This window comes from Tiliqua scincoides, chromosome 2 (genome assembly GCF_035046505.1).
Source record: "Tiliqua scincoides isolate rTilSci1 chromosome 2, rTilSci1.hap2, whole genome shotgun sequence".
Lineage (NCBI taxonomy): Eukaryota > Metazoa > Chordata > Lepidosauria > Squamata > Scincidae > Tiliqua > Tiliqua scincoides.
In genome coordinates, this window is record NC_089822.1 from 211,902,442 (window position 1) to 211,924,195 (window position 21,754).

Sequence of the window (21,754 nt, forward strand, 5' to 3'; positions counted from 1 at the left end):
CCTTTTTTGCACTCTGACCCTCTTTTTAGGTAGAAAAACCTGTCAGGAACCCCCCGAAGGCCTAGGACAAGAAGGAATGTCATTAAGAAGGACGTGATGTCATAAATAGGAAGCAGGAAGTGATGTCATTGTGCTGGCAGGCCTGGATGTGATGATGTTAAACAGCAATTGTAGTCTTGTTATTAATAAATTGCACTTTTTGAACATCAAAATAATTCCAAATATTCTTGTTAGAATGATCTGAATGCTTTATCTCTAAGTAACATTTGAGTTTTGAGTTCAGTTCAGCACTGAGAACAACATTACACAGAACACATTGTGACTTCTCCATGCCATTGCAGATCAAGGTGATAAAGGCAAATTTTAGATAGCCTTCAGAGTATTTACAGTCCCCTTCCCTGTGTGCTGAGACTCGTCCACACATGCATAGAGAAGGTGCGACTTGCCCACTCGGAGAGAGATCTGAGAGAGATTTCATCACATGCATGGATGTGCGCGCACACACACTCCAAGACGAGCCCAAGGCAAGGCTAGTTTCCCCTGCAGCCAGAAACATTGACGAGGTGGCAGATTAATAGGGAAGCCCCTAACCAGAAATTCCTACTGTTCCCAGCTGCTAAGTTTCGCAAAGCTAGTTTGCAAAGGGGCCACAGCAGGTGCAGGGAGGACAATATCTTTCATAAAGATAGTAAAGAAAGCATACTCACCATCAAATGATCACTTCGTGAACAACTACTAATGCTCAGGATCTCTCTCTCACACCACACGTTCTCACTAACCATGTTCTTAAGCTCTGCTTTTCAAGGTGGCGGCAGATTGTTATTCAAAAGAAGCTTCCAAGATGGTGGTGCCCAGCTTTTCAAGATGGAGAACCAAGCTCTCCACAACCCCTGAACCAGAGTCTCCAAACTTTTTCAGTACAAAGGGCCTCATTGTATATTTTACACGTTTTTGCAGACTGAAGAAAGAATCAGTTTTATAAATGAATGAATAAAATTTAAATGAATAAATAAGTAAAAAGAACTGTGACAATTGCAAAGAAACAATGCCAGGCTTAAACTGAGAAATGATATATTATGAGGAAAAATGTCAAACATTAGCAAAAAAAAATCAAGTTGCTGTGAGCTAGATAAAGTCTTGCGGTGGGCTGGATGTGGCCCCAGGGCCGAAGTTTGAAGACCCCTGGTTTAGACTGTGAGCTCTTTTAAGACAGGGAAACATTTATTTAACTATGTAGATTGTAGACCGTTTTGTAAATTTTTTTGATGAAAAGTGGTACATAAATATTCTTAGTAATAATAATACTGGGAGAATTTGATGGGTGGTGGGGAGGGACTGCTTCTTAGGCATCACACTATGGGCATGTTAGGAAAGAGGCTGGAATTTCCTCTGAGAAACAGACTGACAGAGATTGTGTTTCACCAGCAGTACTGCAAGTCAGTACATGTTCCGCTGAAGTTTAAGCTAACTTGTATTACTGGAGAGCTGTTCATGAGACAGACTGAAACAGTTGCTTTTGGATTTCACAGCTGTGGGCTTCATTGTAAAATATAATTATTTTACAGCATTATTATGCCCCAGATTGCCCCTTTGCAAATAGACAGGCAGAAGTTGCATTTCACCTGCAGTAGTGCAGGTCATTACCGCTGCACATTACCGCTTCAATTAAAACTAACCTATATTATTGGGATATAAGTGAGAACCAGTTTGCCTGATATTGTCTATCCTACACTTCATGCTGAAAGAAGCAAGTCAAAGAACAAGAAAAGGTGCCAGAGCCCAGCAGTTCAGTAGCATGCTTGATGGTCCCTCAGCCAAGGTCTCTAGGAGAGCAAAAAGTCTGAAAACAATAGAGGGGAGCTCAGGTGAACCCTACTGCTTTCAGCAACCATAATGGAGAATGTGGTGCACAGCCTTTCACTATAGCAGGTGAATTTGTACCTTGCCACCTGCCCCAGCTGTAGAAAAGTAAACAGGGAAGCATTTGTGAATCCTGACAACTGTGCAGAACCCTTTTGTGGAAGTGGTCCTCTCAGGCTGTGAGAACTGCTTGTACATAGTTATTGAACAACTAGTGTTTCTGGGTATGCACGGATTAGATTTAAACAAGTAGATCTAGGTTACAAGCAGCAGTCCACCTTTGTTCAATGTCCCTCCAATATTATTGACAGTGACACCCTTTGTCTTGCAAATAATTTATATGTTGTTAAGACAGATGCAGATACTTAGATATATTGGTTGGTTTGTATTTTGTTGTATGGTAAATCAAAACACGGAATATATCAGGCTCCATAACAGCATGATGCTGTTATGCAAGGTCTGTAGATATTTTCTAAACACGAAAGCCTTCAGTCCCAAAAGCCTCTTGCTTCAGGGTAGGACAGTGTGTACTTAGCAGCACCATTTCAGCCTTGGAAACCAGAAATCACATGATGCACACGCTGGTAGCGGAGCATGCTCAGTGAATGAATAAATAAGACCCATTTTTCTTCCTTTGTTTGAAAAGCTCTTTGAAACTTCCTGTTGTCAGCCACAGCTGTGAGGAATGCTTAATTTGCATCGTATCGAGAAGCACAGGACGAACACTCTGGCAGTGTTTGGTATTGTGACTGCTTAAACCTAGATTAATGCAGAACAAAACAATCCGCACTTCACTGCTGTGGGAAAGTTCAGGCTCCCAGCACGGCGACTTTCCAAAATCTCCACGCAGGGAATTCTTCTGTTAAGAGAGGAGGAAAATTAGCCAGAACTCACACAGCAGCAAGCATCCTTCTGTCCAAACAGCCAGACAAAGACGTTCTGGTCACTTTGAAACTGCCTTCTGCTAATTACATCCTATCATTTCCCATTTCCCAAAAGAAGAAAGAAGGTGATTTTTTTTTAAAAAAAGAAAAATCTCTTCCCCCCTCCCCCCCCCCCAAAAAAAATTTGTATTCCCAGCTTTGGGCTTCCAAGTCAGTTCAATGGTCTTTCTTCTTTTCTTTTCCCTCCTGGCCCGCCCCTTCACCCTTTTTTGGAGGGTAGCTAATTCTTCTGCGAAGAGCTGTAGTGCTGTACTTTCTTCACATTTGCATCCAAGTATCTGCCCAGAATTCCTGAGTAGCCCTTTATAGAAGCCTGCAACTCTTTGGAGCTTGCAGCCACATATATTTATGACCCAATCTGATTTCCCTGAAGAATAAGATCTCTGGTGGAGTTGACTGGTGTCATGCTACTTTTCAATGCTAAATTGAGGCCGTCATATAGATACAGTCAATATGGAAGTTTCCTTTTCTCTTAAAGGATTGTTTTTGCCATGACATTGCCCTTGACTCTCTTTCATGACAACGCTTCCAGGACTAAAATATTCAAAATAATTTCTCTAATAAGATCACAAAATCTATAGTTCCTGCTACCACAGAATGAATAAGGGGGAATAAAATAAGCTATGATTCCTACTGGATGGAAATATATTTTAATTGAGGCATATATTTTTGCTAACCCTTTTTATATTTTTGGCTTTTAAAGTTTAAAGATACGCTCTTCAAGTGTTCACAGTACATAATTTTACATATTAGCTGAAAGGCAACAAAGAAAATAATAAGGGATTTTTGTGTGCCATTCTTACTAATTCCACTATCCCATGCTCTGAAGTTCAAAGTAGTTGAAGAAGCGACTCAAATATTGTAATTGTAACCCCTGAAGTCAGGAAATATTAGCTTTGCAGCACTATTAAGTATTTACAGAGCATTCCAACTGTTCAAAACATTTCAAACAGAGACACATATATTGCCCCTGTTTTCCCCCTACAAAACATGTGTGATGAAGACTTTGGAAGAAATCAGACCCATGATTTATTGAAAGTTCCAATGCTGGGCAGCAATTGATAAGATGCAGTGGGTCTTGACTAAGCTCCACTCCCCTTGGTGCTGAACTAGGAGAAGACAGCTCACATGTCAAAGCCCTTCATTGGGAGAATCACCTGGGCTCATAATCTGGGATCATCTTGTGGCTCACCTATCTTCCTCACTGCCAATTCCTGTAAAGGGGATCAAAGATGAGGAATTGCTCTACCCACCTTAAGCCAGAAAATGTATAAAGTAGGCATCCAAATTTAAGCCTAGGGTCAACAAGCCTGCATCCCTGATCCAGGCAGCCACTGGGTTCTGGTTTTCCTCCAACTCGTGCTTGCCTTAGAGCAGACCCCTGATCCCTAGTCTTCCTTCCTGCCCCACACAACCCTGCTAGCCATGGCTAACCTGTCTAAAACCCCACACTAAATCTAAGTCTGGGGTAGGCAAGAAAAACTCCTCCTCAGCCAATCGGAGGAGTAGCAAAAAATTCCTCTGTGGCCTTACATAGTGGGCAGCTAATCTCAGACTGTTACCTACTGGGTAGGGGCTGGTGGTCACCATTGCAGCTGAGCACAGAATGGCTGCAGGAGGCCTCGGCATTGTGAAGCAGCCTGACAAGGCCGTCCCCTTCCAGCCTGACTGATGGTGGCCCAACCTATCATGTGCAGGGAGGAACTACGCAAGGAAGCCTCTCTTCACATTGTGGATGGAGCACCAGTTTCTCCGGTATCCTCACAACAATCCTATAAGGTAGGTCAATATTCCTATTAGAAATAGGAATTACCATACTGTGAGGTAGGGAAAAATTGAGGTTGAGAGACTGAGGCCCAAATCCTAACCAACTTTCCTGCACTGACACAGCTGTGCCAATGGGGAATGTGCTGCATCCTGCAGTTGGGTGGAAGTCATGGTGACCTCCTCAAGGTAAAGGAATGTTTGTTCTCTTACCTCAGAGCTGCATTGCCCTTACCTCAGTGCTGGAAAGTTGGTTAAGATTGTGCTCTGACTTGCCTAAGACCCTTTCCTGACTCAAAGCTCTGAGATTTGAATCTGCATTCTGCATTCATAGATCAATCTCACTACATGACCTTTTTATTGCCATAAATGAAGAAAAAAGTGTTACAATAAGATCAAAGCATTCTCTTTGTGCAAGATGCCATTGATTTCATTCAACACAAGTCCTGCAGGGCTGCTTCATGTGTGTAAGCATGAGGAATAGAGAACACTAGAGATGGTGCAGGTGCCATGGTCACCAGGAATTGGCAATTAAATATAAAATTTATTTAAATTGCATGTCCTGCTTTCAACTCCCAAAGTTTATATAACCCCCCACAGTTTACATAAATCTGTTATAACACAAAGCTAATCCACTAATAAAGCAGAAATCCAACTTCACAACACCTAATACTGAGTTACAGCACAGGGGAAAAGTTCTCATGACTAGAGGTAGGAGAAAACAGTTTTTTTAAAAAACATGGATTTTGGTGTTTTCTAAAAGTTAGAAGTGCAGAAAGCAGTGATATGTGTTTTTATTCAAAATTTACATTCTAATTATAATAGCTAAAAGTGTACTAGGTGGGCGATATTGGTTGTATAGTGTTAGCAGATGCAGCCACTGTCATTGCCCATGGACCCCCATTAAATAATAAATAAGAATCATTTCATTTAAGATTTTTGCATATTTTTGGGCTTTTTTGTTTTTTTACTAAAATGAGAAGTGCAGAACACTGTATTATGTGCTTTATTTCATTATCACCATTTTCTCCCACCTCTAGTCATGATCTTAATTGAATTAAGACAGAACAAAAAAGTTTTCATCAAATGCCAAGAGATTATCAGTAGGGGCTCAGGTGCTCCTTGCTGCTGGGCAGAGCTCCTGAATCTGGGCAAGGGGCACAACTGAGAAGGCTCTGTTACACATCCCTGCCAATCAAGCTGCCTTATACCAGGCCATTATTTGTCCATCTAGCTCAGTATCATCTTCACCGAGTGGTAGCAGCTGTCCTGGGACCTTCTGCATGCAAAGCAGGTGCTGTACCAACTATGGCCCCTTCCTAAATTAAACCTTCAAGCAAGGGAATGCAAAGCAGGACCTCTGATACTGACCACTGATTGGTATATGGCAGATGTGAGAGAAAGAGCTCTCTCCCCCAGAACTCATTCCACTAGTGGGGCAAGTCTGCATACATCACTTTGACAAACATTGGTGTATTATGCTTTAGCTTTTTGTATAACAAAGCCCCCAGCTGTGAGAAATCAGAGGTAATTATTTCAGTCTTGCAAACAGCTCTCCTTTTAAACAAGCTCTGCCACAGCATATTAGATTCTACTTAAAAAGCTAACTACTTATAGGGATGAATGAACATTTTCCGGTCAATTTTAAATCCCATTCTTGAACACAATTCTTAATATCTAATGGAGCCTTTAGAAGGCCTCCTCTGGTGTCAGAATATGGTGCAATGTTTAAAGCTATTACACTTAGCATGCAGCCATTCCATGGAATTCACTTCATAAAAGTGAAGTGCTGCAAAGCTTCACTTTTATGCCTGCAAATTCATGCCTGCAAAGCTTTAAAATCTGCCTATCAGAGAGTAGTAACAATCAGCACTTTTTCTGGCATTTAAAAATCATATTTTTAACTCATTTATAAAGTCAATGTCTGTGCTGATTTCCAAGCAAATTATATTAACCAACATTATTGTTGGCATTCTTCAGTCTCGGAAGACTATGGTGTCACGCTCTGAATAGTGTTCTGGAACAGAGTGTCCTCTCCAGTGCACGAAGCCTGGGTAAAGTAGATATGGAGGATAGGCTGTTTCCCATGCAGCAAATCCCCCCTCTCCACATCGCTGAAATGGTCCAATGGAAAGGTAGAAGCCAATACGGTTGGTTCCAGCGGCGTCGCAGGAGTTGCCAGAACGTGACTGTGTTCCGCCATGAACTGCCTCAGGGACTCCGGCTCCGGTTTTTGCCTCGAGGTTGACTCCTGAAGCCTTTTCCATAACTGGAAGTAGCCACAAGGCAGTGGAGGTTTGGGATCAGAGTTTTCCTTCTCTCAGATGAGCTGCCTTTCCAGGCTAACAAGTCCCATCTATCCGGTGGCTGTTTAGTCGCCTCTTCCAACAAGTACAGCCAAACTGAGGGCCTATTCTTATCCCCAGCCCTCAGGGGATTCAACTTGCAAAAGCAAAGGAGAGAAAACAGTGGATTAGTGGTAAACAGATTATTCCAGTGGTTCTCAAACTGGGGTGTCGCAATGCCCCAGCCCGAGAGCCCTGGGCTCTGCCCCCTTAAGGGGTGGAGGTGGGGGGAGGGCAGAGACACACTCCTCTGGATCGCGCCTGTGATCAGGGTGCAGGGGCATGCTTCCACTCACCCCTTCTGCAGCAGCCTCCCAGGGGTTGGAGGAGCCCAGTGCCAGCCTCAGTAAGGCTCTCCACGCAGCACAGACACCTGCAGAACATGATCACGACCACTTCCTGTTTCTCAATCACAAAACCAGATGTGGTCGTGATCACATTCTGCAAGGGTCCTGCACTGCATGGAGAGCATTGCTGAGACTGATGCTGGGCTCTTTCTGAGCTTGGTGTGCCAGTGGGAAGCCAACGCGTACTGTTGCAAACGTGCCATATGGCACGTTTGTGAGGCTTATCACTGGGCCACCGCCCATGCTAGACCAGTGCTTCTGGGCCCTGGGCTAGCACCGGACAGGTGCCCATCCTCCACCACAGAGGTTGCACGAACCACCGAGTCACAGCATGGTAAGCAGGGGCAGGGAAGGGGGCAAGGAGGAGGTGTTCTGGGGAAGGGGGAGGCAGGGCAGAGGGTGGTTTGGAGGTGTGCTGGGGGGAGGCAGGGAGGTGGGTCCTGCGTGTTCATGTGGGGCTTCTTGCCCTACGCAAACACCTTTACCCTACTGCTGACCCTTTGGTAACTTGAATAACTTGAATTGTGGGGCTACTTTCCTTACCCAGGAGAAGGGGTTGACATTCCCCTTCTCCCAAGGTGCTGTCTGTAGTAGCCCGAGGTGCACAGGATCTGGTGGCAGCCATTTTAGGTGCTGCTGAAGCTGCGTGCCGTGGGAGCTCAGGATTGGGCTGCCTGATACTTAAAATAGATGTCGTAAAGTAGCACTATTGCAGTGGTTCTCAAACTCTCTGGGAGAGTTTGAGAGCCAGTAAGTCCTTGCAGGGGTGGGGGGAGGAGGCAGCGGGGGCAGGGGGAAGGCAGCGGCGCAATCCCCAGGATCGCGCCGCTCAGGGGGCTGCAGGGGCTTGGGTGCACTTACCCAAGCTTCCTGCAGCCTCCCCAGGGTGCAGGGAGCCCAGCACGACTTCTGGCAGGGCTCCCCGGAGCAGGGAAAGTGGATGTGAAGCGATTGCGCCCCGCCCCCGCTAAAGCAGAAGTGGAGCGCGATCGCTCTGCATCCACTTTCCCTGCTGTGGGGAGCCCTGCCAGAAGTCGCACTGGGCTTCCTGCACTCCGGAGAGGCTGCAGGAGGCTTGGGTAAGTGCACCCAAGCCTCTGCAGCCCCCTGAGTGGCGCGATCCTGGGGATCGTGCCACTGCCTTCCCCCCGCCTCTAGGCTGCTCCCTGCTCCTTAAGGGGGCAGAGACCAGGGCCCTCAGGCTGGGGCGTCATGACACCCCAGTTTGAATAGCACTGCACTATTGTAATGATATTTCCAGTGCAAGCCTATGCATGTTTACTCAGAAGTAAGTCTCATTGTATTCAATGGGGCTTACTCCCAGGTAAGTGTGTATAGGATTGCAGCTTTAATCATGTTCTTGATTTGAATGAATTAAGAGGAAAGAATCCCCAGGTCCAATGGAGAGCAGGAGGAGCAATAGGTACCTTTAAGAACAATGTAGCTTGTAAGCAAAGAGATAAAACAGGAGGTTGATGATCAAATTGGAAACATGAGGAAGGTTATCAGGGAGCTGATTAGCTGAAGCTTCCTGGATCAGGGAAGCCTGCCATTATAAATACTTTCCTTTCTTTTTCATTCAAATGGGAGTGGGCTTTTTCAGGAGCTAGTTTTTATTTTGAATTGCCCAGGTGTAGGATCTTTTTGGACTTTGGCTGAGGAAATTTCTATTCCAGACCTACTATCTGCATGTGTTTTTGAGTATTTACAACTTTGCTTCTGGTGTTCTAGTTTTTAGGTAGCATATTAGTCCTTTGAAAATGCCCTTCCTAGTTAAGGCAAAACATCAGGAAAAACTAAATTGGAGGAATGTGGTCATAAAACCCATAGGAAGACTCTTACAATTGGTGATGCAGGAAGCTGTTTGCTGTTTCAGCTGGTGTCTCCTTCATGCTCGGCAGTGGCACGCCACTTACAGTACCCATGCTGTTTATGATGGTGGAATGTGAGTTCCACCATTGTAAATGTCAGAGAGGATTGGGCCATAAGTTAGAAGGGGAAAAAAATCTGGTATGGAATTTAAGTTTTTATTTTATTTTATTTATTTGTTTGTTTGTTTGTTTATTAGATTTGTATTCCGCCTTTCTCCCCAAAGGGCACCCAAGGCGGCTAACAATTAAGTTAAAATACAAAGATTAAAATAAACATTAAAAATACAAAACACTTAAAAACAATTAAAACAAGATAAAATATATAGCAGCAGATTAAAAGCACCCAGTAGAAGACATAATTTATAAATTTATAAAATCAGCCCTTAAAGCGCCTCGAAGGCTTTCCTGAATAAAAAAGTCTTCAGGCCCTGCCGGAACATTAATAATGAGGAAGCTGCTCTCAATTCAAAGGGGAGGGAATTCTATAGTGCAGGTGCCACCACCTAAAAGGCCCTGTTTCTGGCTGCCATTCCCTTCACCACTCTCAATGACGGCACAACCAACAGGGCTCCTTCTGATGACCTCAGAGAACGGACTGGACTATACAGAAGAAGGCAGTCTCTCAAATACATGGGTCCCAAGCCACTTAGGGCTTTAAAGGTCATAACCAGCACCTTGAATTCAGCCCGGAAACGTATGGGCAGCCAGTTCAGTCGCCGGAGTAGCGGCATGACAGAGTCAAACTGCCAACCCCCAGAAACTACCCAAGCTGCTGTATTCTGCACTAGCTGTAGCTTCCGGACCATCTTCAGGGACAGCCCCACGTAGAGTGTGTTACAATAATCTAATCTTGACGTCACTATGGCATGGACCACCGTGGCCAGATCCACCTGAGACAGGTATGGCCGCAGCTGGTACACCAGCCGAAGCTGGGCAAAGGCACCCCCTGGCCACAGCTGACACCTAGACATCCAGGAGGAGCTGCGAGTCCAGGAGAACCTCCAAGCTGTGAACCTGTTCTTTCAGGGGGAGTGCAACCCCATTCAGAGCAGGGCGATAGTTCAGCACCCGCATTGTGGATTTCTGCACCAGGAGGACCTCTGTCTTGTCTGGATTTAATTTCAGCTTGTTCGCCCTCATCCAGATCCTAACTGTCTCCAGGCAATGCTCCAGGATAGAGACAGCCACCTTGGAGTCAGGTGGAAAGGAGAGATAGATAGAGCTGAGTGTCATCAGCATACTGATGGGACCCAACTCTGAATCACCAGATGACCTCTCCCAGCGGTTTCATGTAGATGTTAAACAACATGGGGGACAATATAGAACCCTGCGGCACCCCACACCTTCAAGGGCCAGGGTGCCGAACAGGAGTCCCCCAGTACCACCATCTGGGATCTGTTGGCCAAGAAGGACCAGAACCACTGCAAAACAGTGCCCCTGATCCCCACCTTGGCCAACCGTCCCAAAAGGACATCATGGTTGATGGTGTCGAAAGCTGCTGAGAGGTCCAAAAGGATTAGCAAGGATGCACTCCCTCTGTCTAGCCCTTGGCATAGGTCATCCACCAAGGCAACCAAGGCTGTCTCCATCCCAAAGCCAGGCCTGAAGCCAGATTGAAAAGGATCAAGATAATCCGCTTCATCTAGGATCCTGTGGAGCTGAGATGCCACCACCCGGTCGATCACTTTGCCCAGAAATGGGAGGTTCGAGACTGGTCGATAATTATCCAATATAGAGGAGACCAGAGAGGACTTTTTCAGGAGGGGGTGAACCACTGCTTGCTTTAATGCCAGAGGCATCACGACCTCCCTCAAAGATGAATATACTATCCTCTCTGTCCACTCGGCCAGTCCCTCCTGGGCAGATCTAACCAGCCATGCTGGGCACAGATCCAGCGGGCAGATGGATGGCCTCAAATTCCAAAGGATCCTATCCACATCCTCAGGTTCTACAAGCTGAAAAGAATCCCACAAAACAGGATTGGCAGGTGCCAAGGGAACATCACTAGACAATGTCAACATGGAGTCCAAGTTGTGACGAATCCGAGCGATTTTATCCACAAAGTGCCTGGCGAACATGTCACAGCGGACTTCCGTGTGTTCCTCCTCATTAGTTGGTGGGGTCTGATGGAGAAGGCCCCATACAACACGGAACAGTTCCGCTGGCCAGCTCTATGTGGATGTGATGGTGGCAGAGAAGCCCTAGAATGGGCCCTAGCCTGTGTTCGGTCGGACTAGTCACGAATCTTTCTCCACCATCACTCAAGACGTCTACCCTGCCGCTTCATCATCCACAGCTCCTCGGTAAACCAAGGAGCTACGTTGACTCTGCTACATGGCAGACGCCACTTAGGAGCAATCTCATCCACAGCCCTGGCCAACTCCCTATTCCAGAGGTCAACCAGAGCCTCAGATGAGTCACTGGCCTTAGCAGCAGGAAAATCCCCCAAAGCCCTCAGGAAACCATTTGGATCCATTAGTCTTCACGGGCGGACCATACCAATAAGGTCCTCTGCCTCTGCGGAGAGAGGAGGCCGTAACTAGTCTAAACCTTACCAGGAAGTGATCTGTCCATGACAAAGGAGTGATCTTGATCTCCTCCACATCCAGATCACCATTCCTTTGTCCCGACAAAAACACCAGGTCTAGCATGTGTCCAGCCTCGTGGGTTGGGGTGGAGATCTTCTGTGACAGGTCCATGGTTGCCATGGCGGCCATGAAATCCTGAGCTGCACCTACCTCTGGGGCCTCGGCATGCACATTGAAGTCCCTCAACACCAATAGGCCAGGGGCCTCCAATGCAACGTCTGAGATCAACCCAGTCAGCTCAGGCAGGGAGACTGTTGGGCAGCAAGGCGGACGGTACACCAACAGAATCCCAATCCTGTCCCGCCCTTCCAACGAGACATACAGACACTCAAACCCAGTGAATTGCCAGACAGGGCTCCTGGTAAGGGAGATGGAATCCTGATAGACTATTGCGACCCCCGCTCCCCGTCCCTGCAGTTGTGGCTGCTGCACTACCCAGAAACCTGGAGGACAAAGTTGGGAAAGATTCGCTCCTCCCGCTTCATCCAACCAGGTCTCCATAATACAAGCCAGATCAGCACCAGGATTAAATCCTGGATGAGACAGGTTTTATTGTTGACTGATTGGCATTTAAGAGCAGCAGTTTCAGACCCAGGGCACTACTGCCAAGGCCCCCAGTCATCAGAGAGCTGGGGGGAAGCCTGGAAAGAGGGATGATCTGTCTACAATGGACCCTCCTTATCCTGGAACAGCCAGCCCTCCCTCCACCACCATATCTTCCATGGCCCGTCACTCTGTTGATGGTGGCACTATTCCCCTTCCCATAGCTCCCCTCTGAAGATAAACACATAACGTACCAGCGAGGCCCGCCCTAAAAGCTACTATAACAATGCACCTGCTCAGATTAAAAATTTGACACTAAAAAAGTCCACACCCACAGTTAAAAGCCAGAGAAATGGAAGGGGGGGGGGAGTGAAGACCCTAATCTGCAAGGTCCAACACCCCACTTCCAAACCACCTCCTCTGTCCAATCCAGTCCTGATAGCAGTACACCAAATCATTCCCCACTTCTCTCTCACAGAGGTGCAACCTCAGCCTCCTTCCAGCTCCCCTCTCTCACAGGGGCAGCCCTACTCATTTCTTACTCCTGCATCAGGACTTGAGTATAAGACAAAAGGGGAGGGGCCACCAACCCATGGCATTCCCCGAAAGGTGCAGACCAGGCCAAGGACAGGGCAACGTTGGACACAAGCAATAGACTGCTAGCTGCGCCCTCCGTGGTTCTTCTATCAGGCTGCTATAGTGTCTCTTACTGGCGCCTAAGATGTTATTCTATCATCTCCAGCAGACAATCACTTAGGAGGAGGGGAGATATTACTGCTGCTCTACTCAGCACTGGTCAGCTTGCAGTTCCACTCTCAAGCTTAATGCTAACCCAATGTCTTTTCACATCCCCTCACAGGAGCCTCACACTTGTGCAGCTAGACACTACACAAGGGGAAAGGGTGTCGGGCTGTCACTGCTGGTCTGAAACAGTCTGAGGTCACAGTCCACAGCGATGAATCTTTCAGGCTCCTAGGTCTCAATTCACTACGCGAAGAGCCACGGGCAAAGAGCCCTTTGGCTCTTGCCCTTCAACTCACGCCTCTGGCAAGCCAGAGGCCCCTTGCAGGCTCACCTGAGGGGAAAGAGCAATGGAGCCTTCAGAGCTGGTTCTGCTTCCCAGCACAAGTGTTCCCCTGTTTTTCAGGGGAAATTTTTTCAGGAAAGTTTGTTTGTAATTTGTTGTGCCCGTGGTGGTTGCTCCATCTTCTTGTTCATGGCAGTTTGGTCTCCTGACTCAGACATACAGTATGAGTGAGTTGAGTGGTGGCATTTGCCCTTGGCAACCAATTAGCAAGAGACTTCAGGAAGGGGGAAGGCTGATATGAGAAGGTAGCAGATCAGTTGCTAGACCCACTTGTTTTTCCTAACAGATGTTACTGGAGTTGAATTGGGTGGTATAGGACTCACCTGCATGGAAGAGAATCCCACATGATCAATATAAAACTTGTCAATGACCACATGTCAATGACCTAGCACAGGATTTGGATGTAATGCTCTGCAGAAAGACCTCAAATGGCTTCCATTCAGTCAAGAATAAATATCTTGTCCTTTCTCTTATTAAAGACATCAACTTTGCCATCTGTGCTAACTACAGCATCTTCACCAGCCAGTCTTCTATAGTAGGTATACAGGAGCACTTCCATTTCTGAGCATACAGTAGCCTTGCTGCTGCTTTCATGTACAAAAGTTAAAGTACCATGTTTTTTTTTCCAACTGATTGTCCATCAAACCCAACAAAACAGTCTCTGACTTCAACTGTATATTAGTCTTTAGAACTTTCCGAACCCGAGAATGAATTTGTTTCAAATTTTTTTTGCTAATTTAGGGCCCAATCCTATCCAATTTTCCAGCACCGGTGTAGCTGCGATGCAGCCCCAAGGTAAGGGAACAAATGTTTCCATACCTTAAAGGGACCTCTGTGACTGCTGCTCCATCACAAGATGCAGTACGTGTCCCATTGGCACAGCAGCGCGCTGGAAAATTGGATAGGATTGGGCCCTTAAAAGTCCACCACATATGATACAATGATCCCTCTTGATGTTCACGCTTCCAACAAACTCTGGTTGTATTAAAAATTCTAGCCAATTTGGGGGGGACAGGACACCAATGGTACATCATCTTATAAATATTTTATTTAAGATTAGCATTTAAAGTAAAATTCAAACCTCTTGTCCACAAACCCTTCCATTGTTCCATCGATATATTGTAGCTGAAATTCTGAGCCAATTTTAGCATGCAACATTTTACTTGTTCCTCTTCTGTTTCAAATTTCAATAATAGCTTGTAGATTTTAGCAATAACTCGTTTATCATTTTAGCCACTGGTTCCTAATCCTAATCTAGGTACTACAGGTGGTCTGCAAGACTCTGAGAAGTGATCCGCAAAACCTCAGGAAAAAAAAGATTGCCTTTGATCACTTCCAGCATGCTCCCCTATGGACCACCAGAGAGGGCAGAGAATGAACTGCCCGCAGCCAGCAATAAAGGCAGCAACCCACAAATCTTCACTATAAATAAGACATCTAATAAATCTTGAATTATTACAAATTTAATTGTATTTTTTTGTGTGAAGGGCTGGGGGTTTCATGCAGGGCCCTTGAGAAGGCGTACAGGGGGTAATTTGTACCTGGGCCCAGGGTCAAAAAGGGGGCCCAGGAGCCAAGTAGGACACCCAGAAATTTCCTGGGATCTTATGTTTTCCAATCTCACCAGGGCTTGCTGCCCATGTGGGATACTGGGTGCCTGGCAGCTGTGGCTCTTGCAAGCCTTATGTGCTGGGCTAAGGAATGCATGCATGTCCCTCCTTGGCACAGTGTCAAATCTGGGAGGAAACTGGCCTGCGAATCTGCTTACCATGAGGGAGTGTATCAAGGACACAACTGTGGAACTACAGCTGCTTCAGAAGTACATTTTGATTCACACAGGACACTTCCCATTCTAGTGTGAGCCTATATATGATGATCTAATTTTCTGCAATGATTTTCTATATTTAAAATTTTTTAGAGATTTAGGAGTGTGTTTGGTATTACTGTATCAAGCTGCAACACTGTGTGGGCAGGTAGACCTGGGCTCCAGATTGGGAAGCACAGTAGATCAGGGTTCCAAAGACTCTTCCTACTGTTGAACTCTCTCCCCTACCCTGTTTTTCCCCCTTCCTATCCCTATTGCCACCCTCCCCAACTCTGTTTCACACCCGCCCCTTCCCCTTTGGGCCCAAAAGAAACATTGTACCCCCTGATAAAATTCCTCTTAGAGGCCCTGGTTGCATATGGTCTTCGCCAGCTTCAATTTTTGTCTCAGTGGTCCACGGACTCCTAAAGGTTGGGCACCACCGATTCAAACACACTGTAGATACTCGCCTACAAGTCGATCTCACACCTAAGTCAAGGGCAGGTTTTGAGCCAAAAATCATGGAATTTCCATGACCCTCGGATAAGTTGGGGCTTAAACTTGGGGGGGGGGGTGTTTGACTATAGTTTTGTCTGATTTTACCTGAAGCCAGATCCTGAAAAATAACCTACCAGTAATTGTTGTCTAAGAACTATACAGTCTCTAAAATATCAAAAATTAAGTGAAAGATCCTAAGAAACATTTTATTCCTTAACTTTTTAAATTCTGGTCTTCGCAACCTTTTTGTCAACACTATCAGAGTAAGTGCCTGTAAACAACAACCCGGTAGAAGCATTAATCAAACCCTTCTTTGAGGTGCCTCGTGTGTTAAGCAGAGGCTCAACATGTAGCACGGAACATAAAGCACATAACTGGGAGTGTGCAATTCCATTCAGAGCAGAGAGACAAACAACAAGGCATGGGCATGAGCAAGCGCAGCTGCACATAGTTGCAACCCTATTTACTCAGAAGTAGACCCATTGCTTTCCCTGGGTGTTATTCTTATGTAATGGTGCAAAAGGAGGCATTTTACCTTCTTCTCCAAACTGGAAGGGAGTTGAAGGTGCTTGTGGAGTTGTGAGGAGGCTTTGTGGGCAGTACAGTGCTCCAATTCCATAGCAGAAACCCTCATACAGACTACAGTTCCCTAAGCACCTTCACTTCTCTTCCTGCATGGAGAAGCTAAAATGCTGCCTCTGAATACCGTAATTACTGGAAAAAATTCTCCTTTTCCTCCACGCCATGTGTTGCTTCTCAGCCCAGTCCCACTCCCCACTTCACCAGACAGCTGCTAAGCTTCCCAGAGGCTCCTGCTTCACTCAATATATTGGCGCGGTAAAAATATCATGTGAAACAAAGTGCATATGAGCAAATGCAAATGGGTTTGTAGGTTCTAGGCCAGGCCACAGATAGATGGCCTAGGACAGGAAAGAAAAGAAAAACTGAGACATACAAAATTATGCACGGGAAGGACAGAGTGGATAGAGAGATGCTCTTTACACTCTCACATAACACCAGAACCAGGGGACATCCACTAAAACTGAGTGTTGGGAGAGTTAGAACAGACAAAAGAAAATATTTCTTTACTCAGCATGTGGTCGGTCTGTGGAACTCCTTGCCACAGGATGTGGTGATGGCGTCTGGCCTGGATGCCTTTAAAAGGGGATTGGACAAGTTTCTAGAGGAAAAATCCATTACTGGTTACAAGCCATGGTGCATGTGCAACCTCCTGATTTTAGAAATGGGCTATGTCAGAATGCCAGATGCAAGGGAGGGCACCAGGATGAGGTCTCTTGTTATCCCTGGGGCATTTGGTGGGCTGCTGTGAGATACAGGAAGCTGGACTAAATGGGCCTATGGCCTGATCCACTGGGGCTGTTCTTATGTTCTTATGAGGAGCACGTTTAAAGGAAATTATGTATATATCCTAATAGCTAGCCTGCCACTGCCAACTCTTCTGTGAACCTAGCATTATGAGTGGTCAGATCTCATTTCAGGGTCCAACTCACATGACCCTGGTTTGTCTTTGTAGCACAAACAGGTCTCAGTTTCTCACCAGAAGTGCATTTATTGCATCTCAAAATGCATCTGTAAGTCACATCTTTGGCAAAATGCACTCATGTGGGGTTTGGAACCACATGTTCAGTGGGGGGGGGGAGGTTCAGGTAAAAGCCACACTAGTCCCTCCTCCATCATTGTCAATCATCCGTCAGTAGAATTCTAGTGTCTGCATATATCGCAGCAGACCTCCTCATGACAAGAGGGGCTTCCCCCCCTTCTCCTATTCCCTCACAGATCCCAGTCAGATTCTTGGAACAAAACATCACAGAAAAGCCAGTTTTGGTGCGCTGTCTCCTATTTATCACAAGAAGGGGGCTCAGATGGCTGCTGAAAACAAGGGGAAGATAGCAAAGGACTGCTATCTCAAAGAGCCAGTCTACAGTGCCATCTCACTTCCTCTGAGGACCCAAAGCTCACAGATAGTGGAAACCATGTGAGTTTTCCTGCCATATGTTCAAAACCCATGTATAAGATTTGGAACTAATGGAATAACAAGTGAATAAGGTTCTTGGATAGACCATGACAAATAAACTCGTGAATGTCTCATGAATAAGGAATACCACATGGGTTTTGCTTCCAAATGTGTAAATGCCCATTTCCATGTGGGTTTTTGCATGTTTGGTCTGGGCCTCAAACTTATGTGAATCAACTTAATACTGCTGACCAGCAGTTCCTTAGCTGACCCCCAAAACTAGACATCTAGACCTAAGAACCCCTTACTTAACACAGTACCAATCTGGTGCATGGGCAGCCCAATCCTGAGCTCCCGTGGCATGCAGCTTCGGTGGCACTGAAAACAGCAGCCACCGCATCCTGCACACCATAGGCTACCACAGGCGGCACCTTGGGTAAGGGAAGTAGGTCAGCGGTGAGGTAAAGACATTCGTGTACGGCACCAAGACTCCCTCCCTCTCCCTGGCACACCTCCCACCTGCCCTTTCCCCACCTCCCCATCATGCCTCCTCCCTGCCCTCTCTCCACCCTCTGCCTGCCTTCCCCCTCTCCGGAATGCCTCCTTCCTTCTGACCCCTCGCCCCCACTTACCATGCCATAGCTCGGCGGTCTGTGCAACCACCGAGCAGTGGAGGCTCAGCACCCACCTGGCGCTAACCCAAAGCCGGCCAGCACTGGGCCAGCATGGATGCTCGCCCAGTGGTGAGGCTTGCAAACGTGCCTTATGGCATGTTTGCGACAGTGTGCGCCAGCGGTAAGCTGGCGGGTACTGTTCAGGATTGGGCTCTCAGTCTACAGTCTAGCATGCACTCTGCATTCACAGAAACCTCCCATGCTTGATCAAACTATAAAAAATAAACTAGAAGTAATTGCAGGCATTCCTCCAGTATGTAGCCTAATGCAGTAGCTTTGCTTTTGTTGTTATTCCTTTTCCACCAATAAGAGAGACCTATCAGCATTATCCTGGTTTTCATTACTTTCTCATAAGTAGAAGTGTGGGGTTTTTTTTTTATGATAATGAAATAAAAACACATAACACCACTTTCTGCACCTCTCATTTTTGAAGAAAAAAAAAAGTCCTTAGATCACCCCCCCACCCCAAAAAAAACCCTGGGAAATCTGCAAAAAAAATAAGTAATGGACTGGACTGGAGGGGATTTATGGGTAATGACTGTGGCTTCATCTGCTGACACTATACCACCTGTGTCACCTACCTAGTACACTTTTAAAGTGATTTTAATTTTTAAACATGCATCCTGGAATGAAAATACGTAATATTGCTGTAATGGAAATGCACAAGATCCATCGAAGAGATAGACAGTCCAATCCTATGCATGTCTACTCAGAAGTAAGTCTCATTAAAATCAGTGGGGCTTACTCCCAGGAAAGTGTGGATAGGATTGGGCTGAGAGTGTGGTGTCAACAGTAGCCCCTTGTTCTGGCAGGCAAGCATGGGGTTAACACCAGGGCCTTAGATTGCAGTGAGTGTGCAGCACAGCTGCAGCCTCTTGGAGGCAATAGGGCCTCAGGGATAAAAGCAGCACCTGTTGAAGGGAGAGTTGGGTGGGTAGTAAAAAAAAAAAAACTGAACTGATGGATTAATGGAGTAATGACTGATAGACTAACCAACTAAAGAACAGATGGGTGAAAAGATTTTGGAGACTGGTGTGTGGCTGCTATGCCCAAGACCTGCTGAGGACCAAGGGGTTGCTGTAGTGGCGGGAGAAGCTGCTGGCAGGAGAGGAAGAAAGACCTCTGTAGGTTGAACAGGTGAGCTACCCTGGTGTTGGAGTCCAGTAGTGCAAAACTAGGGTCATGGTTGGGGAAAGAAGGGAAGCTAATTAGCTTAAAGTCGGGATAATTCTCAAAGTGAAGCTTGTACCAGGAATCTGGCAAAGCAATTGCTTTCTACACTTTTCGTCCTTGAGGTGGAAAAATGAAATCTGCAAGAAAATCCTTATAAGAAAAAATGATGCAGGGAGGGCTTATGCACTGTCTTAAATGGTTTGTGTTATATTGCATAAATACCTGTAGCAGCTGCACCATGAATAGCTCTGGGGGAGCACCACAGTTGCAGTGTCAATGATGACCACAGCACTTTTGCAGAGGTCAAGTTTCGGCTCCAGTGGAAAAACATCCTCATTTTATGATAGTATGAAGGGCATAGGATACTAGTTGCCCTGTGCTGAAACTACTCACGTAAACTGTGGTTTAGCTGTTTGGCAGGATTTGCTGTTTTCTGCATAGCCTTGATGTTTCCAAACTCTTCTGGCAACAGAAAAGACTTTTAAGGGTTTCCCCCCGCCCCCCTCTAAAGAAACTAGCCAGTTCCTCTCTCTTTAAAAGTGTATTGTTTAGGCATTCTGTTCTTTCAATCTCTTAGAAATTGCTTCCTACAAAGACTTTTTCTGGTTCTTAATTCAGTTGGAAAGAATGGTTTCTATTAAGCACATCAACAAATACAGGGGAAGAACAAATTAGAATAGTAGGGGAAGGAGAATGTTTTGCAACAACCCCAAATGGATTGGCTCCTGAGCTTGCTCTTGGAATATCTTTATATTACCTTGTCTATTTCTTACTTCAGTCTTACTTCAATGGTGATGAAAACAAAGTTGTTACTGCACTGTTTTGTAAAGATGATTTAAGTATGTCAGGGATATATGTTAATAGAATAAAGGTAATTCAGTTGTCATCTATTCTCCTTTTAAGGGCTCATAATGCTGCTTTTTATTTTTACAGGCATTAACATTTCTGTAAATGTTTAGGTGACTATTTAAGATTTCTTAAGGCCATATGAATATATCATAGAGCTGCTGTTTTCAAACTCTCTGGGAGTTTGAAAAGTGCAGTAAGTTCTTGCAAGGGAGGGGGGAGGTAGTAGGGGTGGGGGAAGGCAGTGACACAATTTCTGGGATGGTGCTGCCGCTCAGGGCGGCTGCAGGGATTGAGATGCACTCACTAGTCCCTGCAGCATTGTCCTGGGGGCGCGGGGAGCCCTGTGTGAGCACCCGCAGGGCTCCCCAGCTGGTTTGAAATGAAAGTAGAGTGATCACGCTTCACTTCCAACCAGCTGGGGAGCCCTGCAGGTGCTTGCACAGAACTCCCCCACCCTGGGAAGGCTGCTATAGGGACTGGTGAGTACTTCCTAGTCCCTGGAGCCCTGTTAGCAACACGATCCTGGGGATTGCATCACTGCCTTCCCCCCTGCCTCCGCCCCTTAAGGGGGTAGAGGGCAGGGCCCTCAGATTCACGACCAACACCCCAGTCTGAATACCACTGCTGTAGAGAATCATTTTTATAGTTTTTTTAATAGACAAATGCAGCTTTAATCATGGGTTGTAAATCTGTTCCTGGTGTGAATGAGCTGTGGAACCATGGCTTAGAAAAACACAGTGTTGGTGTCAGAACTCAGTGATAAGGTAAGGAGAGGGGAGCATAAAGTGTACAGGCTCAAGCTGTACTCGTAATCATGTAAACCAGGGGTGTCCAAACTTTTTGGCAGGAGGGCCACATCATCTCTCTGACACTGTGTCAGGTGCAGGGGGAAAAAACAATTAATTTACATTTCAAATTTGAATAAATGTACATAAATGAATATATTAGAGATGGAACTTATATGAATGCATGAAGGTCTTGCAAGAGCTCAAGGCCTATAAAAGGCCTTGCACAAAGCCTTTCCTTTGCTGCCACTGCTGCATCACAGATGTGAAACAGCAAGCAGTGGAAGGAGCCCTCGTCCCACAGCTCACATGAGAGGTTGAACAGTTGGCTGTCACACAGAGCAGTTGCATCAAGCCAGCATGGACTCCAGCAAGTCTCTGGAGGGCCAGAGACTCACTGGAGACTGAGGGCTCCTTGAGGGCCGGATTGGGAGTCCTTGAGGGCCGCAGAGCCGGGGTTTGGGCACCCCTGATATAAACTATACTTTATCCAGTCATCTGAACCCACCCTACAGAGGCAGACCTGTTGGGATCTGGTAAAAAAAGACAACTTACTCCCACTGCCCAAGGTCTCACAGCTTGGCACAGTTCCCGGGGAGTATGTGCAGCAGCCTTGCTGGAAAACTTTGCTTTGAGGACAGAAACAC